The 25,183-nt window shown below is 39.7% G+C and overlaps 1 protein-coding gene and 1 pseudogene across 6 annotated transcripts in view; both read right to left on the bottom strand.

The window, feature by feature from the left end:
• FBH1 (F-box DNA helicase 1) overlaps positions 1-12,316 on the bottom strand; it is an 80,909-nt gene extending 68,593 nt beyond the window's left edge. For 3 of the 5 annotated variants that reach the window (XM_089312364.1, XM_089312367.1, XM_089312366.1), the window contains exons 1-2: positions 12,100-12,158; positions 11,513-11,543 (exon numbers count right to left, since the gene is read on the bottom strand). The gene's annotated coding sequence lies outside the window, so the exon portion shown is untranslated. Of the gene's footprint in view, positions 1-11,512; positions 11,544-12,099 lie in introns of all 5 variants that reach the window. The other 2 variants (XM_089312368.1, XM_089312365.1) reach the window with 2 other exon arrangements.
• Positions 5,139-5,829, bottom strand: LOC149122683 (synaptojanin-2-binding protein pseudogene; annotated as a pseudogene). The gene has a single exon (XR_016219341.1). The product of XR_016219341.1 is annotated as a synaptojanin-2-binding protein pseudogene (transcript).
• Positions 12,317-25,183: the final 12,867 nt, after the last annotated feature.

Raw genomic sequence — 25,183 nt, 5'->3', positions numbered from 1 at the left:
GTAAAATAGAAATTAAAAACACTATAAAGGATCAATGAAATGAAAAGTTCTTAAAGAAAGGTAAAAAGTCTTTTGCTAAAGTATCAGATAAAATGCAAGTAAAATCAGAGATTAAAGAGAAGCCATTACAATGTGTACTACAGAAATACAAAGGATCATAATACTACTTGCTAACAAATTGTAAATCTCTGAAGAAATGGATATACACACACAAGCATAAATAAGGTAGATATAACAAATCTTAACAGACCAATAACAAGCAATTAAATTGAAGAACTAATTAAAAGTCTCCCAAAGTAAATTCCAGGACATGATGACTTTACAACTGAATTCTGTAAAACAGGTAAAGTAGAACTAATTGCAATGCCGCTCAAGCTATTTCAAAATATTGAAATAAATAGAACTCTGCCAAATTCTGAGGACAGCATTACTCTGAAACTACAACCAAAGACACAACACAAATAGAAAAATACCCTCAATAAACACAAATACAAAAACTCAACAAAATATTAGCAAGCTGAATCCAACACTACATCAAAAACATCAGACTTCAGGACCAACTGGGATTTATTCCAGGGGTGCCAGGATGGTTCAATATTTTCAAATTAAACATGAGGTAAATCAAATGAACATCATGTAAAACAAAACCAATATGAGCACCACAAAAGATGCAGAAAAAAGTTGTAAGATTCAACTCCCATTTATATCATATATTCTATCAAAATACTAATAATATTCATTACAAAACACAATCATAAAATTTACATGAAACCACAAAAGACCCAGATAGCCAACGAGCTGAGCCTTGCTCTATCTTACTGTACAGTTGTCATCAAACAAAAATCATCATTATTTTAAAATTATGTTGCTATTACATAAAAAACCAAATAAGTACTCAATTATTTTCAGAATGGTTTCTATTTGTTAAAACATCACAGAGCCAAACTAGCACTTATAGTCCCATATATCAATATTCCCCATGGGGCACTTTGTCTGGAAAGGTTTCTTGCATATCAATAATTGGCAATCCAATTTAGTAACAATCCAATATAGTAACAATGCTGTGAAATTTCAGGCAGTTCATTTCAAGATCAAAATTATAAAACAAAACAATTAGGACAGCCCCATGGTTTCTCTTTAAATATCACTAGTATGACTAGTCATCCATAGATACAAGAATAATACATTTGGTATAGGTTCAGTTGGAATACTCCTTTATTTTTTAGAAAGATACACTGAGGCTGGCGCCGCGGCTCACTAGGCTAATCATCTGCCTGCAGCACCAGCACCCCGGGTTCTAGTCCCAGATGGGGCACCGGATTCTGTCCCAGTTGCTCCTCTTGCAGTCTAGCTCTCTGCTGTGGCCCAGGAGTGCAGTGGAGGATGGCCCAAGTGCTTGGGCCCTGCACCCGCATGGGAGACCAGGAGAAGCACCTCGCTCCTGGCTTTGGATTGGCACAGGGCGCCAGCCATAGAGGCCATTTGGGGGGTGAACCAATGGAAGGAAGACCTTTCTCTCTGTCTCTCTCTCTCTGTCTTACTCTGTCAAAAAAAAAAAAAAGATACAGTGAATTTAAGAACCCAAACTGATTTCCTGTGTTATCTAGGCATTACTTTTTTTTCATTCTGATAACTGGTGTCATATAGATGCATCATACACATTTGTAGAACAACACAAATGTAACAATATAATACATACAGCACAACAAATTACAGATTATAAGATGAAAATGTATGGAGGTAATTGGTATAGGCTGAACACAGAAGGAAGAAAGCCAAACCAACTCCTTCATGGGCATTTGCCCAGCAGCTCAGATACCAAGGAGGTCACCTACATTCACAAGGAGAGACCTTAGTTTCCATCCTGGGCTCTGGATCCTGTTTACACCTTCCTGCTAATGCAGACTGAGGGAGGCAGCAGGTGATGGATCCCTGCATCCCTGAGGAAGACCTGGAGTGAGTTTCTGTTTCCTGGCTCTGGCTTTGGCCTGGCACTGCTCCAGCAATTGCAGGCATTAGGACAGAGAACTAGCACAAAGCAGCTCTGTCTGTGGGTCTGTATCTTCTGTTCCTCTGCCTCTCAAATAATTTTTCAAAGCAAAAAAAGCATTCTTTTTTCTACTTTTTTTTTGAACAAACAATATCTTATTAGAATTATATATACATAACACAAAATGATAAATACAGAGAAATGTTTTTAGTATCATGTCTTAAAAATATTTCCATTCAATTTTCAAAATGTTGAACATAATAATTTAGCTGGTAGGAACACTAGATATAACCTAATTAGATATATCTTTAAAGAACATGAGGTTTTTTTGTTACAACCTGTAATAGATTCTAATACCTCATCTATGATAATAATTTGTTTTCACAAAATCAGAAGAATAAATTGAATAGTATATTTGCCTAAATCATTAATATTTTGGTCTTTCTTTAATTTCCAAGAAAACCTAAATCATCAAAGTGCATCAGAATCCATTATCAGCCAAAGCAAAGCCTCTACTAATGATGGAATAGGTGTATTCTAAATTTACATATACCAATAAAAAAAACTAAATAGCTCTCTTTCCTGCTTGTCATTTGCTTCAGTCTGTGTGTCTCAAGGTCCTCCCAGGAGTTACTGTCCAAGTCCTGAGGTGACTTCTGGGAGGTAAGCATGCCCTTTGTGGATGCTGCTACATGTGCCTTCAGAAACAGGGAGGACCTAGAGTTAATACCTCCACAGTGGGGCTGGCAGAGGTGAGAACTCGAATACTGTCAGTGTTTCTCTCTGGAATCTAGATGAGTCCACTTGTCTAAGTAAGTCTTAGGGGGGCTGAACAGCTCAGCTCAAAGGGTACACATGACAGGATTGTTTAAAACAAGTTTTGTCGCTCCCCCTCTTTGCGGAGGAACGACACAGGACCCTGCGTTGTTCTTTGGTCTGCTCGGCCCTCCCCGGGTTTGCTGCTGGTTCTTCCCGGGTTGGCTACTGACCCTTCCACCTCCATGGAAGGGCGGTTCCCCCTGCCACTTTCCCCACTTCCGCGGGGGAGCGGCACACTGCCGGCCGGCTCTCTCGGGGGCTGCTCAGGTGTTATTCAGGTGTTCCTGGTGCACGTTGTCTCTCTCCTCCTTTATAGTCCTCTTCCACCAATCCCAACTCTGCTACCCACACGCCGAGTACGCTGCTCTCCTCCAATCAGGAGCAGGATCAGCTCCTGCAGGTCATCACTCAAGTTGGCGAGAGGCAGCTGCGTAGAAGTTGTTACTCCCTTCTCAGCGCCATATTGTGGGAAAGCAGATGCATAGAATAAGTCTTAATTCCAGTAACAGTCTAGTCCGAGTTGCTCCCCACAAAGTTTCTCTCTATATCAACAGTTGATACAGAACAAGGTCTTACTGGACCTTTTAATATTAAAACCTTGCCCTTTCCAAGGTAGCCTGATTCCATTATGAGACAGTTTTCTTTTTCTGAATTCCTTAAAAAAAAAAAAAGAGATGGTCACCTGCATATCTTCTTTGCTGCTGCATCAATTTGTGCATGGTATCAGTTTTCATTACTAATTACAATTGTTAACTTAATGATATACTTTTAAGTTTTTATGAATTAACTATGAATTTTCTTAAACTGTGACCCCAAGGGTCACCTTAACTTGTTCCTTCTCTATGGGACATTGCCAAGTGCCCCATTTCTCAGTAACTTTTTTCTTTTGCTATCTTTGATATAAATTTGAAACTAACTTATATATACTGTTCTACCTATGTTGCTAATTCTATTTTAAGTATCCTCTTCCCAACCAGAACCAAAAAGCTCTTCAGAATGGAGGCTATACATTTTACTTCTTTGCAAAAGTATTTGGCAATGCTGATGTTGAGTCAATATTTGGTAAATAATTGCCAGACTGCGGTAAAGTCCTCAAAATGTTGCAATCAGAATGATATAGGGCTTACAGTCTGGCCAGTATATAGACAATTAAAATTATTTTTTAAAGCCAAAACATTAACCGTGGTTATTAATCCTCCATGCTTTAAAACCAACACAGTTTTAAGGACATCACATTTTTGGTATTCTCTAGCATCCATATCCTCCTTCTGGGGTTTCCCCATGAAATACCCACCAAATTTCTCTACACCCTAAAACAACAGAAAACTTTCCTTTCCTTTTCCTGAGAAACAGTTTATTAATGAAAGGCCATCACCAGTGTTTAGAACTAAAGCTTAGCAGTAAGGCCCTTCCAGTGTAGCTCAATCAGAAACAATTGATTTCATGCCCATCCTGGCTGAGATGCAGTTCCTTCTCTCAAATTTTGCCTAGTACTAGAAATTTAAAAAGCTGGTAAACAGCTTGAGAGAGTTCAGGTGCTACCCTGGGAAGCACTGTCTTTTGTCCTTCGAGAGTTTTCTTGCTGGGTTGCTTTGGCCCTACTGCCACAGCCCTGACCACAATCATTTCAGCTGACACTTTCACAGCCCTGTGAGGTACCACAAATGTCAAAAGTGAAGCCCGAAGGTTCCGTATTTATCTTTACTACTGTATTTATCTTTATACCTGAAAGGTTTTTTTATTTTTATTTTTTAAAGATTGAGAACTGGATTATGGAAATTTGCCTCAGTTTCACCACAGCTATTAGGAGAAAAAATTTTGTCCTTCCAAGAACTTTAATTGGTTGATTGAGTATTTTAGTGCCCTAGACTGGGCATTCTCTTTTAAGGCTCACTCTCTGGTTCATACTATACATGCTTACAAATATCTCTTTAAATTCTTCAATTAAGGTCATGCCTTAGATCAGAAACCTTGAAACCAGAGCAACTACCTCACCTCTTCAGTTCTTCATAAGGCATTACTACTACACTATCATACATGTGTATGTATGTGTACTTTATCTATGTATTTATCTTGTAAAAAAAAGTAAAAATGCTCTTTTCACTCTTCTTTGTCTAATATCGGCACACAGGTATGTAGTTAGAAATGAAATAAAGGCCACAAAAATTTCCCTAGGAAGATCATTATAAAGAAAATTCCTTTCTTCTTCTCATATCATACAGCTGGATGTTGAGGCATGCCAGCTTAGAAATAAAGTATCACCCATGGTGATAGGAAGTCAGGACCTTTCTCTCTTTGGGTGGCAGCTGACATTTCTATCAGAAGACCTAGTGAAATATGTATCTCTTCTTTTGCTCTAAGCAATATTTTCTTCAGCTTTCCTTCAAAAAATATCTTTACTCTCCCATTAAAATATGAAGATTTGGCGATTTTGAACAGCAAAGTTATAGGTGGGCATTGGTCACTTTAAATCATGTGTTGGCTATGTAGAGAAAGATATGGTAGAATGGTAGTGGAAGAGGGCTAGAGAAATGTATTTTCAATGGGAGCACTGGAGGAAAGCAAACTTTTCATAGCTGTTGCCGGTATCTCATGAAAGCCCAGGCTGCCACCATGGTGAGGGCAAACACTGGCACCAGAACCACAGCCATGGGAATGCCACTTGGCTCCCCTTCACCTCGATGTGCAAGAGGTCCATTCTGCACCTGTAACCTGTGCTGTACTCTCAGGGACACAGCATAGCCTGTGTTACGAAAGAGATCTACAGCATCCTGATGCAGGAGGTTCTTTAGGTCCTGGCCATTTACCGAGAGGATCTTATCATCCTCCTGGAGCCGCCCATCCAGGGCTGCAGCCCCATTCTCTTTGATGCGGCTGACAGAGATCCCACTGTCATTGGAGACATACTGTTGATCTGTCCCACCGACGATGTTGAAGCCCAGCCCTGAGGGTCCTCTGGTAAGAATGGTTTCTTCCTTGGTGATTAAATAATCCACTCTTCCGTTCATGTTTTACCGCTCCTATTCAGCTCAGCTGGGGCTCTCTTTTTTCTACTTTTAACACCATGTAACACTTATATTTAAAAATTCTAACAAGAGACAATACCTCAGGATCCAAAGTTGATTCTAGAGCTTCATCTTCTCCTAAGATTTTTTTTTTTTTGGACAGGCAGAATTAGACAGAGAGAGAGAGAGACACACACACACACACAGAGACACAGAGAGATTTTCATCATATCTATAAAATATTCAGACCACTAATGAGAATAATTAATACAGTGATTATAAATATATAAATACAATATAACCCCATTCATGAATAACTCAATAAAAGAAACATCAAGCAACTGGAAGAGGAGCAACTGGGACAGAATCCAGTGCCCCGACCGGGACTAGAACCCAGTGTGCTGGCGCCTCAGGCAGAGGATTAGCCTATTGAGCCGTGGCACTGGCCATACTGGAGTCTTGTGCATCCAAAGCAGTCAATATGTCAGCAACATCAAGTTTGTTCCAAAACCTTTACAGCAAAAGTAAAAGGGGTAAATTCTCTCCACAAAAAATAGGTAAAAGGCCAGCTATGCATACATATGTTTTGTGATGATTAAAATTTCACTTTTGTTGTAGAAAAGCTTTCCATTGCCTATTTCTGCCTCCACCTCTCTCACCTCACTGAGATAATAAATGATAAATAATGAATGAATGATAATAGTTTGGGTATCAAATACCCAAGTATTTGTGGCTTATGCCCAGAAACTATTATTTCATGATTGATGTTAATAGTCAAAAATATTAAGAGTGGAGACAATAAAATTATGGGATCTAGCTCAGGAGCCTAGCGGTCACTGGGGCCTCTCCTCTGAAGATAGTTCTCCTGACAGGGTTGAATGGTATACAGCTATTCTCTCCCTGATTCCTGCATTGCCATGCCTTTCTCCCTATGCACCCATTTCACCATCCACTACCCTCTCAAGGTACTAGAGTAATGGTGGCATCTGGTCTTAGACTGAGAACCTCAAAACTAAGCCAAAGTAAACATCTTTCCATTATGTTAGCCCCACTCTAGTATTTTAATTAAAGTAACAAGAAACTGACAAACACAGGCAGTCTAAAACCTTTACATATTAATCCAACAAGGAATAGAATATTTTCCATTGGAATAGAATCTTAAGGATGGGCTCAAAGATACAAGATCAGGCACTATTCCCTCGACAAAACAAGCTAAATGAAGTCTCAGGCATCTGCCTCCAACAAAGACACAAAACCAACAACCCACTGAAGCTCTAGAACTGATTTGCCAGCCAATCCTACCACTATCCTAACCCTGAATGGATATGGGAAGGACATCAAAAATTTAAGGAAAGAGGTAGAGGTGAGGGGATATCTGAATTGGGCCATAGTTCTATGTAGTTCAGCAACTTGCAGTCCCATTTTATTCAAGGGGCTATACACTACTCTCAGTAAGTAGGTGTCAAAGTAGACAATACTACATTACAAAACTATAATAGAGACCCTTCCAAGTGTCTAAAAATATCTGGACAACTTTCAATAGAAACCTTAAGGTTTATCAATTCCTCTACTTAAACAAACCAAAAACCGGAGACCTCTTCAGAGACCTCTTTTGCCTAATATGGCTTTCCAGGGTACCCTGTATCTTTCTTCCTTTATTCATGTCATTTATTTATTTATTTATTTATTTATTTATTTTTTTTTTTGACAGGCAGAGTGGACAGTGAGAGAGAGACAGAGAGAAAGGTCTTCCTTTGCCGTTGGTTCACCCTCCAATGGCCGCCGCGGCCGGCGCACTGCGGCTGGCACACCGCGCTGATCTGAAGGCAGGAGCCAGGTGCTTTTCCTGGTCTCCCATGGGGTGCAGGGCCCAAGCACCTGGGCCATCCTCCACTGCACTCCCGGGCCACAGCAGAGGGCTGGCCTGGAAGAGGGGCAACCGGGACAGAATCCGGCGCCCTGACCGGGACTAGAACCCGGTGTGCCGGCGCCGCTAGGCGGAGGATTAGCCTAGTGAGCCGCGGCGCCGGCCATGTCTTTTATCTTTATCAAACCTGTTTATCATAAAAAAATCTAAGCACTCTACCAAAAAGGTGTTAGAACTGATAAATCAATTCAGTAAAGTCAAAGGATGTAAAAATCAACATACAAAAAATATTTTAATGCCCTAGCCATGATCTTATGAAAGAGAAATCAAGAAATGAATTACATTCACAAAGCTACAACAATTTAAATATTTAGGAATAAATTTAACAAAGGAAAAAAAAGATCTCTACAATGCAAATTATGAAACTCTGATGAAAGAAATTATCAAGCACCAAAATATGGAAAATAATCCTTGTTTGTGGATTAGAATATCATTAAAATGTCCATAATACTTAGAGCAATCTATAAATTCAAGACAATCCCTCCCAAAATACTGGTGCCATTCTTTACAGAACTAGAAAAAAAAAACCGCAAAATTCACAAGGAGTCACAAATGTAGCAGAAGAACCACAGTGATTCTGAGGGAAGAAACAAACAAAAACCAAGTTGGAAAACATCACAGTATCATTTTAAAGCACATTAACTCTAAAGCAATTAAAATAGCTTGGTACTGGCATAAAAACTGACACATGGACCAACAGAACAAAAAACAGTATAGAAATTAATCCACATGCATACAGCCAAATGATTTACTAAGATACCAGGAATATATACGTTGGAGTAAAGACAGTCTTTTCAACAAATGTGCTGGGACACTGGAGATAAGTATGTAGGATTAATGGATTAAAGGCCTAAATGTGAGACCTGAAACTATGAAATTGTTAGAAGAAAACAGAGGGGAAACACTTCAAGACATTGACGTGGGCAAGGATTTCTTGGACAAGACCCCAAAGCACAGGCAACAAAAGCAAAATTGGATATATGAGATCACCAAACTTAGAACCTTCTGCACAATCAGTAAAGAAACATCTAACAGAATGGTAGAAAATATTCACAAACTAGTTATTGAAGGATAAATGCCTGGAAACTATCAGAAACTCAAGAAACTCAATAACTACTTCATATTCTTTTCACTTGTTGAACTATTTAGTGGCACATTAAGCATTGACTATAATGTAAATTAAAAATATGCAATCTTGGGCCAGTGCCATGGCTCAATAGGGCTAATCCTCCGCCTACGGCGCCGGCACACCGGGTTCTAGTCCCAGTCGGGGCACCGGATTCTGTCCCGGTTGCTCCTTTTCCAGGCCAGCTCTCTGCTGTGGCCTGAGAGTGCAGTGGAGGATGGCCCAAGTGCTTGGGCCCTGCACCCGCATGGGAGACCAGGAGGAAGCACCTGGCTCCTGGCTTCGGATCGGCGCAGGGCAGCAGCTGTAGTGGCCATTTGGGGGGTGAACCAATGGAAGGAAGACCTTTCTCTCTGTCTCTCTCTGTCTAACTCTGCCTGTCAAAAAAAAAAAATACAATCTCAAAAATTTAGAGAATATGAAGGAGTATGGGATGTATTTTATTGTTAGAAATCTATCTATGAACTATATTGAATCTAATCTATTTGTATAATATCACATTAACATGGATGAGAATTGTGCTGTAGGACCCCATTATTAGGAATATATGCTGTGGCCCTGAGAATCTAATGCACTCGTAAACTATTTTTAAAAAGAGAGTATGAAATTCTGATGAGGAAATGGAGAAAAATGAACTTATATATGCACAGTTGGTGAGAATGAAAAACTGCTATGGAAACAGTATGAAGACTTCTTAAAAATCTACAAATAGAATTACCATATTATCCAGGAATGCCACTACCAGGTATATCTCCAAAACAAATGAAATCATTGCACCAAAGAGCTATCTGCTCTACCATGTTTGTTGCAGCACTGTTCGCAATAGACAAGATACGGAATCAATCAAGTTGGATAACAAAATTATGGGTATATAAGCACATTGGAATACTATTCAACCATAAAAAGAATGAAATCCGGACATCTGCAGAAAAGGGGGTGGAAATGAAGGTAATCTTATTAAGTGAAATAAGCTAGACACAAACACTACATGTTTTCCCTCACTGGGGAAACTGGGTATGGCTCAGTAATTGTGACAAATATATCAAATAATATAATATGTAAATAAAAATTAAATCCAAACTTTAAACAAATGTCATGAATCCCAGTATTCTGAGCTGACTTCTAAAATTCTTCTTCCTATACCTCTCAGTGTTTTCCTTCTTCAAACTTGTCCTGCTCCTGTCAGTCCCATTTTTATCTTCTTTCATTGGGTTAGTTTTCAAATTCCTTTCATATCCTCTTTTACTGGGTACCCAAGGCCCACTTCCCCTCACTAATTAAAACATGCACCCACATCATGATAAAGAAGAGTACTAGGCTTAGAACTCAGGACACTGTAATCAAAACTCATTTCTGTCACTCACTATCCAAATAAATCATTTTAATCTGTTTGAGTTTCAGATGTCCCACCTGAACAACCACTTTGCTAGGATGCTAAACACAGAGTGTTTTTATTATGTTCTAGGAATCATTAAAATCCTGATATTCTATGTGCTTTTGCTTCTGTCTATAGAGAAAGGGAATAATAATGGCAGAAATGGAAAAAATAGGAGAAAAGAAAAAATGGAAAAAAAGCAGAAAAAAGTAAAATATAGAGCAGGCAATGTGGTGTAGTGGGTTAAGCTGCCACCTGCAATGACAACATTCCATATGGCCACCACTTTGTGTCTGCTGCTCCTCTTCTGACCCACCTGCCTGCTAACATACCCAAGAAAGGAGCAAAAGATGGTCCAAGTACTTTGGCCGCTGCAACCTGCCTGCCCTAACCCTAGCCATAGCAGCCATTTGGGAAGTAAATCAAAAGATGGAATCTCTCTCTCTTTCTCGCTCTCCCTTTTCTGACTTCTCTTTCCCCTATCAAAACAAATAATTCTTAAATTATTTAAAAAAACTCAAAAGTATTGAGTTATCATAAAGAACAAACAACTCTAATAAAAGAACAAAACTACATGTGACCATATGAAAGGCAAAAGCACTCTGGGAAACCAGTAAGTAGGAACATCAATTACAAGCACCACATAAACAGACGCAAATGTATTTAATGTAACAGTGTATATGAGATATTTCTGCTCAGCAAAGATTAGGCTATGACTCATTTTTCTTGTGTCTTTGTTACAAACTATGGTCCTGTGACCACTGCTAAACATGATACCAGTTACCACTGCAAATAAGGAAATCTTGGACTAACCAGGCTTCTTCAAAATTCTAAGGCAGAGTTAACATTTAACTGCATCTAAGTTTTTTAATTGATCTGAACAGGACCTGTAATCCTAACCCCAGTATTGCACAAGTGTCTACCATTCTATGCTAACGGGAAAGAGAACAGATTTTTAGAAGAGGCAGACTGACAACCATTTCGCGAATCACCTACTTGTTAACAACAAGGTTACTGAAAACAGATCTTTGTAAAAATTAAGAGTGGGAATAGGAGAGGGAGGAGGAGGGTGGGAATGCAGGCAGCATGAATGGATAGGGTGGGAAGTATCACTGTATTCCTAAATCTGTATATATGAAATTTTTATACCTTGAATAAATTTTTTGAAAATTAAGTACACGATATCTGTCAAATTCAGAGTAGAACATTCAACAAAGATTATTTACATTTCATTAGTTACATATGATTATTAAAATCTGTAAAATCATACCTTCTTGTACTGAGTTTAGGACTTTCACCTCCTATTAAAGAAAGTAAAATGCATTTCAAAAAAGCAGAGTAACAGGATTTTAACAGGGCAGCTATCTGGGCCAACACGACCACCCCCTCCCCTCTCCCGAAATCAACCGTGGGGGCAGGTGCTGTCCGTCGCAGAGGACCGAGGCGGGAACCGTAGGCCGCTCGGCTCCTCCCCGGGCCTGCACAGCAACTCTCTGGGCCCCGCGTGCCCAGCAAGCACGCAGTGCTCTCCCGTGGCGCCCACCACCTCCTCCCAGCGATCCCTCCACACCCAAATTAACCGGGCCTGGGATGCCTGGCTGACAGTCACCCCCACCTCCCCCACCCCTCCCCTCCAAAAACTACTGAGCTCTCTCGAGTCCCCGTGGCCGTAAGTCCCTAAGACCCGCTGCCGAGCGCACAAGGCACCTGGCCCCGCACTCCCCGGGGACCCGCGGGGCTCCTGTCGGCCTTCGGGCCCGCAGCGACTTCTGAAGCCTGCGGTCGAGCAGCCGTCCCTTCCCCTTCCCCACCGGGGCCTGCGCCTTGCAGTCCCCGCGCCCTGGCCTCGGCTGGTACCTGGTAAGGCTGTGAGCCCCGCCTCCAGTCATGACAGCTGAAACACAGAAAGAGACATGGCGACGTGAGAACGCCGAAGCCGAGCCGCCACCACCACCCCACCAACTACCTCCGGGCAACTCGGATGCCGCCGCCTGCAGCAAACCTCGGCAGTTTCCCCCGCGCCCACCCTCCGCCCGGCGGCTCCCGAATCGCCGCCTTTCGGCAAACCGCAGAATTTGTTGCTATTTCTATATCGAATATATCTAATATTGACAGGTAGCGGTCTTCTCACCTTAAATCTATATTTCCTACTTCCTTTTTTATTTTTGCTATCCGTTTTTTCTCTTCCCTTTCCGTAAACTTCAATAGCTTTAGTGCTTGTTCTTTCTGAAGCCTGAAATAATCCTTCGCAGGCGAGGCAGTAGTCTGATTATGACTATCGCTATGATTTTTTTTTTTTTTTAACAGGCAGAGTGGACAGAGAGAGAGAGAGACAGAGAGAAAGGTCTTCCTTTGCCGTTGGTTCACCCTCCAATGGCCGGCGCACCGCACTGATCCGATGGCAGGAGCCAGGTGCTTCTCCTGGTCTCCCATGGGGTGCAGGGCCCAAGCACCTGGGCCATCCTCCACTGCACTCCCTGGCCACAGCAGAGAGCTGGCCTGGAAGAGGGGCAACCGGGACAGAGTCCGGAGCCCCGACCGGGACTAGAACCCGGAGTGCCGGTGCCGCAAGGCGGAGGATTAGCCTAGTGATCCGCGGCGCCGGCCCTATCGTTATGATTATGATAACAGCGCAGTGGAAGAGTTCCTTGATGTCGCTCCAGAAGTCTGGAAGATGAAGACAAACAACATCAAAATGTAGTAAACGCCACGCTGTATCTGCCCTCGTGCATCTTGTGTTCTTTGCATTATGCTTATATGCTAATGTATCTGTTTCTAATACATGTACTATGTTAGACACTATTCCTGTGGTTTTGTTTAATGATTCTAGGTCTCTATTAGGGTGGTCTGCCTTACTAACTGTTCTATGTTATGTTTAATTTGTAAATCTAATTTTTCTGATCTTTGTATGTCTATCTTATCTTCTATCTTATCCTCATATAATTCTGCTGTCTGTAGCACATGATTTATTATAATAGGGTTATTTGCATATTCTGTGTACTCTCTGGTCTTTGTGTGCAATGTGACTTCAAGTGTGGTATATATTAATGTGCATCCTGGTTCTAAGGTTTTTGTTATTTCATATATTTTCCAAACTAATGTAGTGGTTTCTGTATCATTGGTATACTCAATTGGATTATTATCCTCAAAATCATGATCATAATAATTATAATAGACTTAAAATTGAGAAAACTGGAATATGGAATTGTTATGCCATTTTTGTCCTGGCATTCCCATCCTGGGAATGTCACGTTTGCTGGTTCTGGAGTACAGACTGCAAACATATTATTCCCTATGGATATCACTCTTGGTTCTGGGTCTAAAAATATAACCTTTGATGTATGCATATCATGTATGTTCAGGTAATGATTATGTAGATAAGTCATGGGTGCAATAGGGGTTAATGCTTCCATGGGTATACTTGTTCCATTAATTATTATTCCTCCTCTCACTGGCTGTATGAAATTTTACCCTATCTTTTTATACAAGAGTCCTGATCTATATCCTGTGTATGTTTGGGTATACATTAATTTAATAATAGAGATTTTACATTCTACTTCATTACAATATGATCTTTCATTAGGATTTAACAATATTGTATAAGTATCTGTATGTTCTCCTTTTCCTGTATTCAATAACTGCTTTATATCTGATAGTGCCTGTTGTTGTAACATTAATATCTGATGGCACTCATGTTCCCTAAATAGCTCATCTAATCTCTTTTGTAACTTTTCATCTTTTTTCATATAATTCTGATTATATAAATTAGTTATAATTTGTTGTCTAACAATTTGTTCATGATGTAAAATCTCATTTATAGTTGTTAGGGATTTTAATATTGCTTTTAGTCCCTGTATTTCCTTATCTCTGATTTTCTCTATTGTTGTTATTCATAATCCAGATCTTCTATTGCCTTTGCATTTGCTATTTCTCTTATTGCTAATCCCCCTATTGCTATCCATTCTAACAGTTCTCTCTTCCTTCTTGACCCTCCTGGTCTTATGTTTGTTATAGGTTTAAGCCAATTTGCTTCTGGACATGGCTTATGTAATGCTGTTGAAAAGATTGCTATGTCTATTGTTACACTAATTTTTTGTATTATGGATTGTATTATTAATTGTACTGGTGCATTCATATCTGGTATGGTGTATGGTGCAGGCAGCACTTCATATGGGTGTTGGTACTTATACATTAATTGCCACCCAGTGATGTAATGTGCTGTATATAATTTGTGTGTTTCATTTATTCCTCCTCTATCTATAATACATGGCACCTGATTGTTACATTTTTGAAAGTTCTTAGGTGATATATATATATATATATATGATTTTGCAGATCCCAGTATCTGCCCTCACCGTTCTTGTTAGTGATGGAGCACGTGCTATAAAATCATATTGTATTATTTTATCTGACTCATTCCATTTAGGTAACATCATATAAAATGATATGGTACATTAGTGTGTTGGATTTGATACTTAGTATATTATCAAAATCCATTCCTGCTGTCACCCACCATTTGAGGCTTCTCTTATCTGCATCCTTTATTTTGTATCTCACTATTTTATTGTCTATTATTCGATCACATTCTCTGACTGCTATTACTTGTGTTTCCAATATTGTAAATTTGTAAATTTTACTACTGTAATTGAATTTGTTATTTTCTAATTTCTTCCTTTATCTGGATATGGTATTTGAATGGTTTCATTTGTTACTTCTACATCCATAGGTATTTAAAAAATTAATGTATTATTATCTGTCATTAATGTATCACATAGGAACCATGACGGTCTTTTCGGTCGACAGAGTGGGTCTACTGGATAATTAGAGAAATTAGGATTATGTAGGTTGTCTACCAATTTTGTTAATCTACTTGCTTTTGTAAGTGTTTCTGGGGTTGTTTCTAAAATTATTGTAAAATAATCATGTCTTTTTTAATCTGGTTGTTTTTGTTGTTTATTATCATTGTTTTGGGTGATTGTCCACATTTGTTTGGACATATTTTTCCATGGTAATAAAGCTGTAAATTCCCATGTGGTATTCACTAATGTTTCATTCATAAAATGTGAATTATTCACTTGTAAAATCTTTATATCATAGTTTGTTATCTTATCCAGCCCTAACTCCATCGTGAATTTCTTTGCTAGGTTATTTGGGAATTCATACCATGTTTTGTATTTTTCTGAGAATGTTTTCATATCCATTGTTTCTTTACTTTTGTTATAATATTCAAAGCAGGTAAATCCTTTTTTAACATTTTTATATTTATTCTCATCCTGAGTGTTTCTTTTACTACTATTTATTACTACTGTTGCAAAAACAGAGTATATCAAAATGTTGACATTTAAACTGTAGCCTTGGACATGGTAGGTAAGCACTATTTATCTGGTATGGCTGTTGTATAGGGTCTGTTAGTATTAACGGGAATTTATATGTATTTATACCTAATGCCATTATATTTGCCCATGTTTCTATTGGTGGAAATGACTTGTTAAGTACACTATATTCCTCAGACGCATTTAATACTCTGAACATCCCATAGTATGGGAGGTTCGGAAAGCCTGATGTGCACCAGATTGTGGTGTTCTTCCTAGAAGTATCTCTTGGGAATTTGTCCCATACGTATTCAGGACATTTAAATAAAATTTCTGTATGGTTATAGGTGTGTATCTTAACCTTAGGTTGTAAAGATTTTACTGAGACTGTATCGCCTGTTGGTGGGGGAGGCCAGATTTTGGTTTCTGTTGTTGGTGGTGTTACTGTAGTAACACTTCTGCAAGATTATCTATCCCCCATTGATCTAAACATGATCTTTTTTGCAGTGTTGGTGCAAAAAATAAGGGTAAGAATCTAAGTTGTGTGGATAGTTTACAATAATATATATCAGATGATATATATTTACAATAATATATGATTATTACACTAATATATGATATTATTACAATGATATATGATGATATATATTATATATATTATTTACAATAATATATATCATCTGATGCTACTCTTTCATGTGTGTAGTAGGTCATATTATTTTTTATTGCATTGTTTTAAGATGCATTTCTGTACTTTCCAAAGTATTGGCATGAACTAAATATATTGCTATTGCTGAAGTTGTATTCCTATATAATTCTGTATAAGTGCATCTTAATGGGCTATTATCCATTATATTTGTGTTGTTTATGTCTTCTAATGATCTATGGGCTAATGGAGGGAGCTGTCTTATTGCTTTATAATATTCCTCACATGCTTCTCCATATATTTCTCCATAATGTCTACAATGCCTATATTTAGCACAGAAAATTTGGGCCATATGGAATAATGTATTTCTATAATAATTACATCTCCATCTATCCACAATTTTTCCTTCATCTATGTATGCTGTGGTGGGGTAGCGTATTATTATTTCTTTTTTCACCTCCTCCTGTTTTGAGTATTTTATCATCATCTCATTATTATTATTAACATAGTCATTAGTCTTATAGTTCTTATCCCTACTTTTCTGCAGTGTTTTCTGGGGTTCTTGCTGGCATCTTTAGTTTGGTCTCTCCCGTTGTTTCCTGTATCTTCCTGTTGCTCCATGGTTGGTCTATGAGAAAACACATATTGTGTGTTTCACTGATTAATGTATATCTTTAATTTTGGTTAACTTTAACACTCCTCTATTATCTATAGTCCATACTGTATTAACTTGACCTGTGGCTACTATTTCTGCTGGTTTTATTGTTGCATCTTTCCTGCTTTTTAGCATAACTTTAAATGGGATGTTACTATATATTTTCTTGCTATTGGTGCCAATATCCAATAGGGTTGGTAGATGTGATGTTTGTCTAGTTATGGCCTCTTCTACTGGTGATGGTCGATTCCTTCTAGATCTAGTATTTATTTCCATTGCTGTTTTAGGTAGTGCTATTTTTAGGTTGTCTCCCTTATGCATTTCTAATTCATTTTTCAGTATTCCATTCCACCTTTCTATATCCCCTGATGCTGTGGGATTATAAGATAGGTGATAATTCCATTGAAGTCCTAGCTTATCTATCATTTGTTTTATTAAGTTCCCTGTAAAATGTGACCCTTGATCTGATTCTATTATTGTTGGTATTCCATATGCTGCGCACCATTGTAACACTGTTTGAATTGCTACAGCTTGGTTAGGTTTTGTTGATGCAACTGCCATCCCTAGTCCTGCACAGGTGTCTATGATAGTACATACATACATATTCCTAAATGCTGCTAATGGTCCTATAAAATCTATTTGTATTCTATAATTAAAGCTTTTATAGTGTGCTTGTGTTTCAAGCATTTTATATAGATTAAATCTTAATTTCATTTTTGGGCATGTTGTGCATAGCCTTATCGCTTTTTTAATACCTTTCCAGGCAACTTTTAAGTTTCTTTTCTGGAACCACTCATACAAAGTATGAGTTCCTGCATGTCCTAATTGAGTGTGAATTTGTAGTATATGTTGTGGGTGTATCTTTCCTCTGGTTTCACTGTTTCCCATTGTCTTTTTAGTTTTAATTTTGTATTTCCTGCTGTTCTGCATGCCACTTCCCTTGTAATTTCATGGCCATATCTTTGAATGTTTATCTACAATGTCATTGTATTTACTTGCTTCATCCTGCTATTAGTATGGGCATCTACATGTGTTACTTTTATTTTTATTTCTTTTGCCATATCATCTATATTTTTCCATATGTCTTTGGACCATAAATCTTTTCCATTAATTTTATAATCTGTCATTTTCCATTTACTGGACCACATTGCCAGGCCACTGGCTAAGCACCAGGAGTCTGTGAAAATATATAGTTTTTAGGTTATGCTCCTTGGTGTACTGTATGGCTAGTTCTGCAGCTATTAATTCTGCATGTTGTGCTGATTTATTTTCTCCTTGTTTTATTAATAATATATCTTCATTTGAATTATAAGCTGCTGATTTCCACTTTGTAATTCCTTTATCTACTGTGCTAGATCCATCTGTGAACCATGCATTTTCTAAGTCACTACTGTATTCTGGTCCCCATGTTGCAGATTTCTTTTGACTTTTATTATGGGGATGTCTGGCAATGTAGCTATGGGCATTTGTGCTACTTCTTCTGTAATTTTCTAAGTTCCTGTTTTTGCCTTATTTTCCTCAAAGAACTGTTTCAGATACCATTGCCATATCAGGACTTTATGTTCCCATCCTAAGCCTTGTGTTTCTTTTGGTTTCATTTTTATCCAATCCTTTAACGTGATTGGTGTTCGTAGGATCATTTTTCCTATTGTCATAGTGGATGTCATTTTTAGTGCTTCATAAGCTGTCCATGCAATTTTTTCAAATAATGAATATATATTTTCTACAAATGGAAATCTTTTACAGTAAAATCCTACAGGTTGGGGTTTTGAGGTATTATTATATAGTCATTCTTATATATTATATCTATGATAGTTGTCGCTCCCCCTCTTCATGGAGGAACGACACAGGACCCTGCGCTGTTCTTTTATCTGCTCGGCCCTCCCTGGGTTTGCTGCTGGTTCTTCCCGGGTTGGCTACCGTCCCTTCCACCTCCGTGGAAGGGCGGTTCCCCCTGGCCACTTTCCCCACTTCCGTGGGGGAGCGGCATACCACCGGCCGGCTCTCTCGGGGGCTGCACAGGTGTTCCCCTTAGATGTTCCCCTTAGATTTTCCTGGTGCATGTTGTCTCTCTCCTCCTTTATAGTCCTCTTCCACCAATCCCAACTCTGCTACCCACACGCCGAGTACGCTGCTCTCCTCCAATCAGGAGTAGGTCCTACAGTTTATTGGTTGAACTGGAGGCAGCTGTGTAGAAGCTGTTTCTCCCTTCTCAGCGCCATATTGTGGGAGAGCAGATGCATAGAATAAGTCTTAATTCCAGTAACTTAGTCTAGTCCGAGTTGCTCCCCACAATAGTATCTCCTTTTAAGTTATGCAAATTGTTATATTCTTTTATATATTGTTTGCATAATTGTAATGCTTTTTCTTGCTCTTCTGTCCACATAAAATCCTGTGCTTTTCTGGTTATTCTATATATTGGCTGTAATATTAGGTTCAGATATGGTATATGATTTCTCCAATATCCAAATAATCCTATTACCTGTTGGGCTTCTTTTTTATTTTTAGGGGGTCCTATTGTTTGGATTTTATCAATTACTTGCTCTGGTATTTTTTGGCCTTCTGTAGATATTAACATGCCTAGGAATTTTATTGCCTTAGCTGGTCCTTATACTTTATCTCTGTTTATGGTCCATCCCTTTCTTAAGAGGTGTTTGATTACTATTTCCATATCTTGTTTTAAGGTCTCGTTATTTGTGGATGCTATTAGTATGTCATCCACGTAGGTGTATATATCTTCTATTTCTGGTACATCTCTTAAAGTTTGTTTTAATATGATATGGCTATTATTGGGCTGTTTTTATATCCTTGTGATAGACGCTTAAATTGATATTGTTGCGACTCCCACATAAACAGTATTTCTCTAGATTCTTCTGCTATTGAGATGGCAAAAAACATATCTGATAGATCTATTGTTCCAAAACTTTAATATTTTTTGTATGTATCTGTTGTAAGATACTTGTGATGTCTGGTAATTCTCCAGGCATCTGGGGTGTTAATTTATTAATATTTCTGTAATCTACTGTAAATCTCCATTTGCCATTTGGTTTTAAGATTGGCTATATAGGGCTGTTATACTTAAAGGAAGTTGTATGTTCAATAATATCTTCCTGTAATAATTCTTTTACCTTCTCACTAATTTCTTTGTGTCCTCATTTTATTGGGTATTGTTTAGTATATGAATTTTTTATTTTTGGTAATTTTATTGGTTCCATTTCTATACTGACTAAATACACTTGCCCTTTTATTGATTTTATTCCTTTATTTTCTATCCAATGGGGTAGGATGTTTGGGATTTCATCCATCCCTAGTATGTTATGTGGTATTTCTGCTATCAATATTTTATCAGTCTCATTTCTCTATTCCATAAATGTGCGAACATTATCTTCCATTGTGCTGGTGTGCTTACATTTGCTACTCCTATTATGCTATGATTAGGTTTACTAATTTTATGATTAACTCCCACTGATATACTTTTGGTATTTCCTTCTCTTTTTCTGATAATGCTAAATTTATATATAATCTATTACCTTTAGGTCTATTTATTAACTTTACTGTCTTATTTGATATTGCCTGTACTGTGGTCTGTAATTGCCCTTTCTGTTCATTGGTTGTCTCCTCCACTGGGAATTGTCTACTTTCGGATATCTTATCTGCTGTGGTATTATTACCCTTTGTTGGTTTCTGCCATTTCCTCTGCCTGGTGTTTGTGTCCGTAAGGTGTCTGTGTTCTGTTTGGTGTTTATGTTCTGTATGGTGTTTGTGATCTTCCCCTGAATGTTTGTGCTTTTCTGCCATCTGTTGCATTTTCTAATCTGTTTATATTTGGACATTGGAAATTTCCGTTTTGGAAATTTCTGGGGCCCTGGGGACATAACCCTCCTCTCAGGCACAACGATTGGAGGGGTTTCTGTTTCCCTGTTGCCGATTGGAGTTGATTCTAGGCTCCAATCGACTCAGCCCTGGCAATGGCAATGCTATTGTGTTAAATGTATATGATTTTTGTCCATCTAATTCCTTAGCTTCTTTAAAATAGTTTACTACATCTTGTATCCATATTTTGCATTGCTGAAGTCAGCATTAACCTAGGTGACTGTGGTCCTCCTTTTATATTAACATTCTCCTTATTTGAGGGATCATTTCTGCTTGTAATGGCGTATTACAAGAATCTATATGATATATCATAAAATAGATTCCTAGTTTTCTGTATATTTTTATAGCTTGTTGATGTGTTGCCCAATTTATTTGTGACTCAAAGCTTCCTAGGTCCATTGAGGTCCTGTGTTAATCCAACCCCCCTCCTTCGTCGCCTCGGGGGGGCTGGGTGTGAACGAGGCGACTTGAGGTCACCGCAGGTCGGGGGAAGCAATGCCAGGTGCACCCCAACAGTTCGGCGTTGCTGACGCGGGTGCCGTCCGGGCACCCTGAGCTTCTCCCGCGCCCATAATTCTTCGTACGGTAACAGTAATGTCCTGCCAAGGGTTGTGGTGAGCATAGCAGGCAGCTGCTTCCCATAGATGGAAAGACAGGGCACAGATCAGAACAAACAAGAACCACCTCCCCAAAAAAGAAAGATCAAAAAGTCACATATTTGGGGTCTAGTAAGTTACCTTATCGCTAGGCCTACTGGAATGATGGGGTGGGGGTGGGGCGGCCTTGAAATCACACCTGAGTGAGAAGTAATTGGACAGCCTTCTTTGTGGAATCCACCTGCCAATTGTTAGAGTATTGCTACTGTTTGTGAGAACCAGGGAAAGCCTACTTAATACCTCCTTAAGCTTCAGTCACTTAAAAAAAAAATGGGCACAAAAATTCATTAGTACAGTCTTATATGCAGTCTCTCTTTCATAGTGGGTAGATAGGAGACAGGGGACATCAGATTGTCAGATTGGAGAGTGTAAAAAGTAATATACAAGTGTTGCCTGTGAAAACTGAACCAAATGACTTGAGAACCAGATGTCTGCTGATTGCTTCTTAGCATTTGGTCAAAAGTGGCAAAGATCTATATGCACAGTTTAGTGGATCCTCATTGTTACAGCTAATATATATGTGTGATTGACCTCACCAAAATATAACTGGAACCCCCAAATTGACATGTACTCCTGGTTTTCCTGAGCCCAGTGATGGGAATTGGGGGACCGGCACTGTGGCATAGGAGGTAAACCCATTTCCTGCAATGCTGGCATCCCATGTGAGTTCCGGTTCGTGTCCCAACTGCTCTATTTCCAATTCAGCTCCTTGCTAATGTCATGGGAAAGAAGTAGAAGAAGTATTTGGGCCTCTGCACTCATGTGAGAAACTCAGAAGAAGCTCCTGGCTTGGGCCTGGCCCAGCCCCAGCCTTTTCCCACATTTGGGGAGTGAACCAGCCCATAGGAAGACCTCGTTCTGTAACTCTGCCTTTCAAATAAATTAAACCTGTCTGTTCCCAGTTGAGCAAGACTCCCCACCTTACTTCAGCTAGCCTCTGCTATTCACAGTATATTTAGTGTTGTTTTTTGCTGTTTCTATTGGTGATTTTGCTATTGTAAATGCCAGTCTTCCCTCCCTCCAAGTGCTCACTTGCTCTTTTTTTTAATTGGAGAGTCCAGGCTGGCACTGTGGTGCAGGGTGTTAAAGCCCCTACCTGCAGTGCTGGCATCCCATGTGGGCGCCGGTTCATGTCCTGGCTGCTCCACTTCTGATCCAGCTCTCAGCTATGGTGTGGGAAAGCAGCGGAGGATGTCCCAACTCCTTGGACCCCTGCACCCAAGTGGGAGATCCAGAAGAAGCTCCTGGCTTCGGATAGGCTCAGCTCCAGCCTTTGTGGCCATTTGGGGAGTGAACCAGTGGATGGAAGAACTCTGTATCTACTTCTCCTTGTAACTGTCTTTCAAATAAGTCTTTAAAAAAATAAAATAAGTTGCAGAGCCACAGCTCTTATCTACTGGTTCTCTCCCTAGGTGTTCTGGGCCAGGCTGATGCCTGGAGCCAAAAATTCAATCCAGGTCTCCTATGTGGGTAGTAGAAACCCAACTACTTGGGCCATCCATTGCTGCCTCCCACGGTCTGCAGTAGCAGGAAGTGGGAATCAGAGTCAGGTATGGAAACCAGGCACTACAATGTGGAGGGCATTTTAACTGCTAGGTGAAATGCCTACCCCAACTATTGCTCCTAAGCACAAGAGTGCTGTGATAAGCCTTGTGGAGAAAACACATGCTGGTTAAGTTCCATTCAGGCTTATCATTGGTGCTTTGGATCGTGAGTTCCATATTAATAAATCATCGTGTGTTAGGTGTCATTAAACAGGAAACACACCTAAAACAATGTGTTGATCTCTTGACTGATTATGACCAGGAAGCTTACAGGAACTTAAACGCTATTGTTTATCAGTTCAGGGTTCATGACAGCTTTATTGAACAGAAGTACCACAACTAACAAGAATTAACTGTTTGCTAAAGGACACGCCTAAATCTTCTGCCCATTATTTTCAGCTCGTTACCTAGCTTACAAAAGTCCTTTGAAAATACTCTCCACGCCTCTTTTCCATTTTACCTGCCTGAACCACAACCCTAGTCAGTTCTCTGCAGCCTGGGTACCAGCACAGAGCAGGTGAACTTGACTGGGAGAAAACACAAGCTTACTCTCTCTGAAGTGAGCTCCTTGGGGTGCTTCAGGCTTTACTGCACAAATCCATTTAACCTGTCCTCCTAACCAGCTGTTTCTCGTCTTCTAAACCTGCCAAAACCTCATTCCTCACTTGTTCATTATCTTACTTCTTAGCTCTCCAGAAGACAGAAGAAATCAGAGAGCAGTAACTACTGTACCAGCCTTGCGACATGATCAAAGTAACTGGGTAAGAGTAAGACCAGTCTGGCCACTTTGTCACTGAGTTGCATTCGACTCTTAGAATCATCTACTTTTCTCAGGGATTTCTTTTCCTCTCAATTGGATCCCTTCCACTCCCTTCTAAACGTTTTCTACTAGCTACCACCTTTAAAAGACAAAAATATTTTGAACCGTGACTCCCACCAAATATCAACACATGGCTCTGCAACCTTCTCTTCTCTACTAAAATGTTCATCTCCACTTTTACTCTGTCCGGCCCACACGATGTGGCTTTGTTCCCACATTCCTGAACCTGCTGAAGATCTTCAGTAGCTTCCATGTTCTCAGATCTGATTTCTGCTTCCAGGCTTCATCTCACTTCACTTGTGTGCAGCATTCGACACAACTGATAACTTTCTTTGTGAAACCCTTATCCTGCCTGCCAAGATCCCATTCTCTTTCTCTCTGGATTCTCTTCCTTCCTAAAGGGCTGTTTTTAGTGTCCTTGCTGGTTTTTCTTTCTCATTTTCCAGCCTGTAAGTGCCAGAGCCCCAGGATCCAAGCCTCACAGCTTGCACGGTGTGTCTTCTCCTTGTTCTCTCTCCAGGCAATACAATGCAGATCTCTGGCTGAATGAAACCCACATTGACTCCAGCCCACAGCCAGGCCCCTGAACACTAGGTTCACACTTAACTGCCTACATTGCAGCACTGCCTGAATGTCTAACAGGCATTACAAACTTAATGGATCCAAAACAAGTTTTCCTCAGTCTTCCCTATCCCCATGAAATGGCAGCTTTGTTCTGTTGAGGCTAACAACCCAGGAGCCATCTGATTCACATCTCCAATCAACTCCACCAGCAAATCGTGCCAGAATTACCTTGATAACATTTCCAGAATCTGATTTCTGTTGACCATTGCCTTCACATTCACTCCTGCCCAAGCTTCCATCATCTTACACCTGGACCATGGCAAAGGCTCCCGCTTCTACCTTTGCTTCTAAGTGGTCAACTCCGTCACACTGAGGTCACCGTGATCACTTTAAAAGGCAAATAATGCAGGTTGCAGGGCCAGCATTGTAGCATAGCAGGTAGAGCTATTGACTGTGATATCAGCATCCCATATGGGCACTGATTTGTGTTCCAACTGGTGCTCCACTTCTGATCCAGCTCCCTACTGATAACCTGGGAAAGCAACAGAAGATGGTGCAAGTGTTTGGGCCCCTGCCACCCATGTGAGAGACCCGGATGAAGCTCCTGGCTCCTGGCTTCATCCCGGCCCTTGGCAACCATCTGGAGATAGTCCTAGCAGATGGAAGATCTCTCTGTGACTTCCAAAATAAGTAAAAATTTTTAGAAAGTATCATTGCTATCTTAAAATCTACCAGGAGCTTCCCATCTCTTGCAGAATAAAAAGCAAAGTTCTAGTGATGACCCATATGGTTTTTTGTAAACTTCCCAAGCCTCGTTAGCTTTGATTCCTTACCTAGAGACTGTTTTATTTGGTCATTCTTCTCCTTGCTT

The sequence above is a fragment of the Oryctolagus cuniculus genome, chromosome 13 (genome assembly GCF_051225735.1).
Source record: "Oryctolagus cuniculus isolate XC-2025 breed Fujian yellow rabbit chromosome 13, ASM5122573v1, whole genome shotgun sequence".
NCBI classification, from domain to species: Eukaryota; Metazoa; Chordata; class Mammalia; order Lagomorpha; family Leporidae; genus Oryctolagus; species Oryctolagus cuniculus.
The sequence above is the reverse complement of the archived record's forward strand: the minus strand, read 5'-3'. Positions and strand labels throughout refer to the sequence as shown.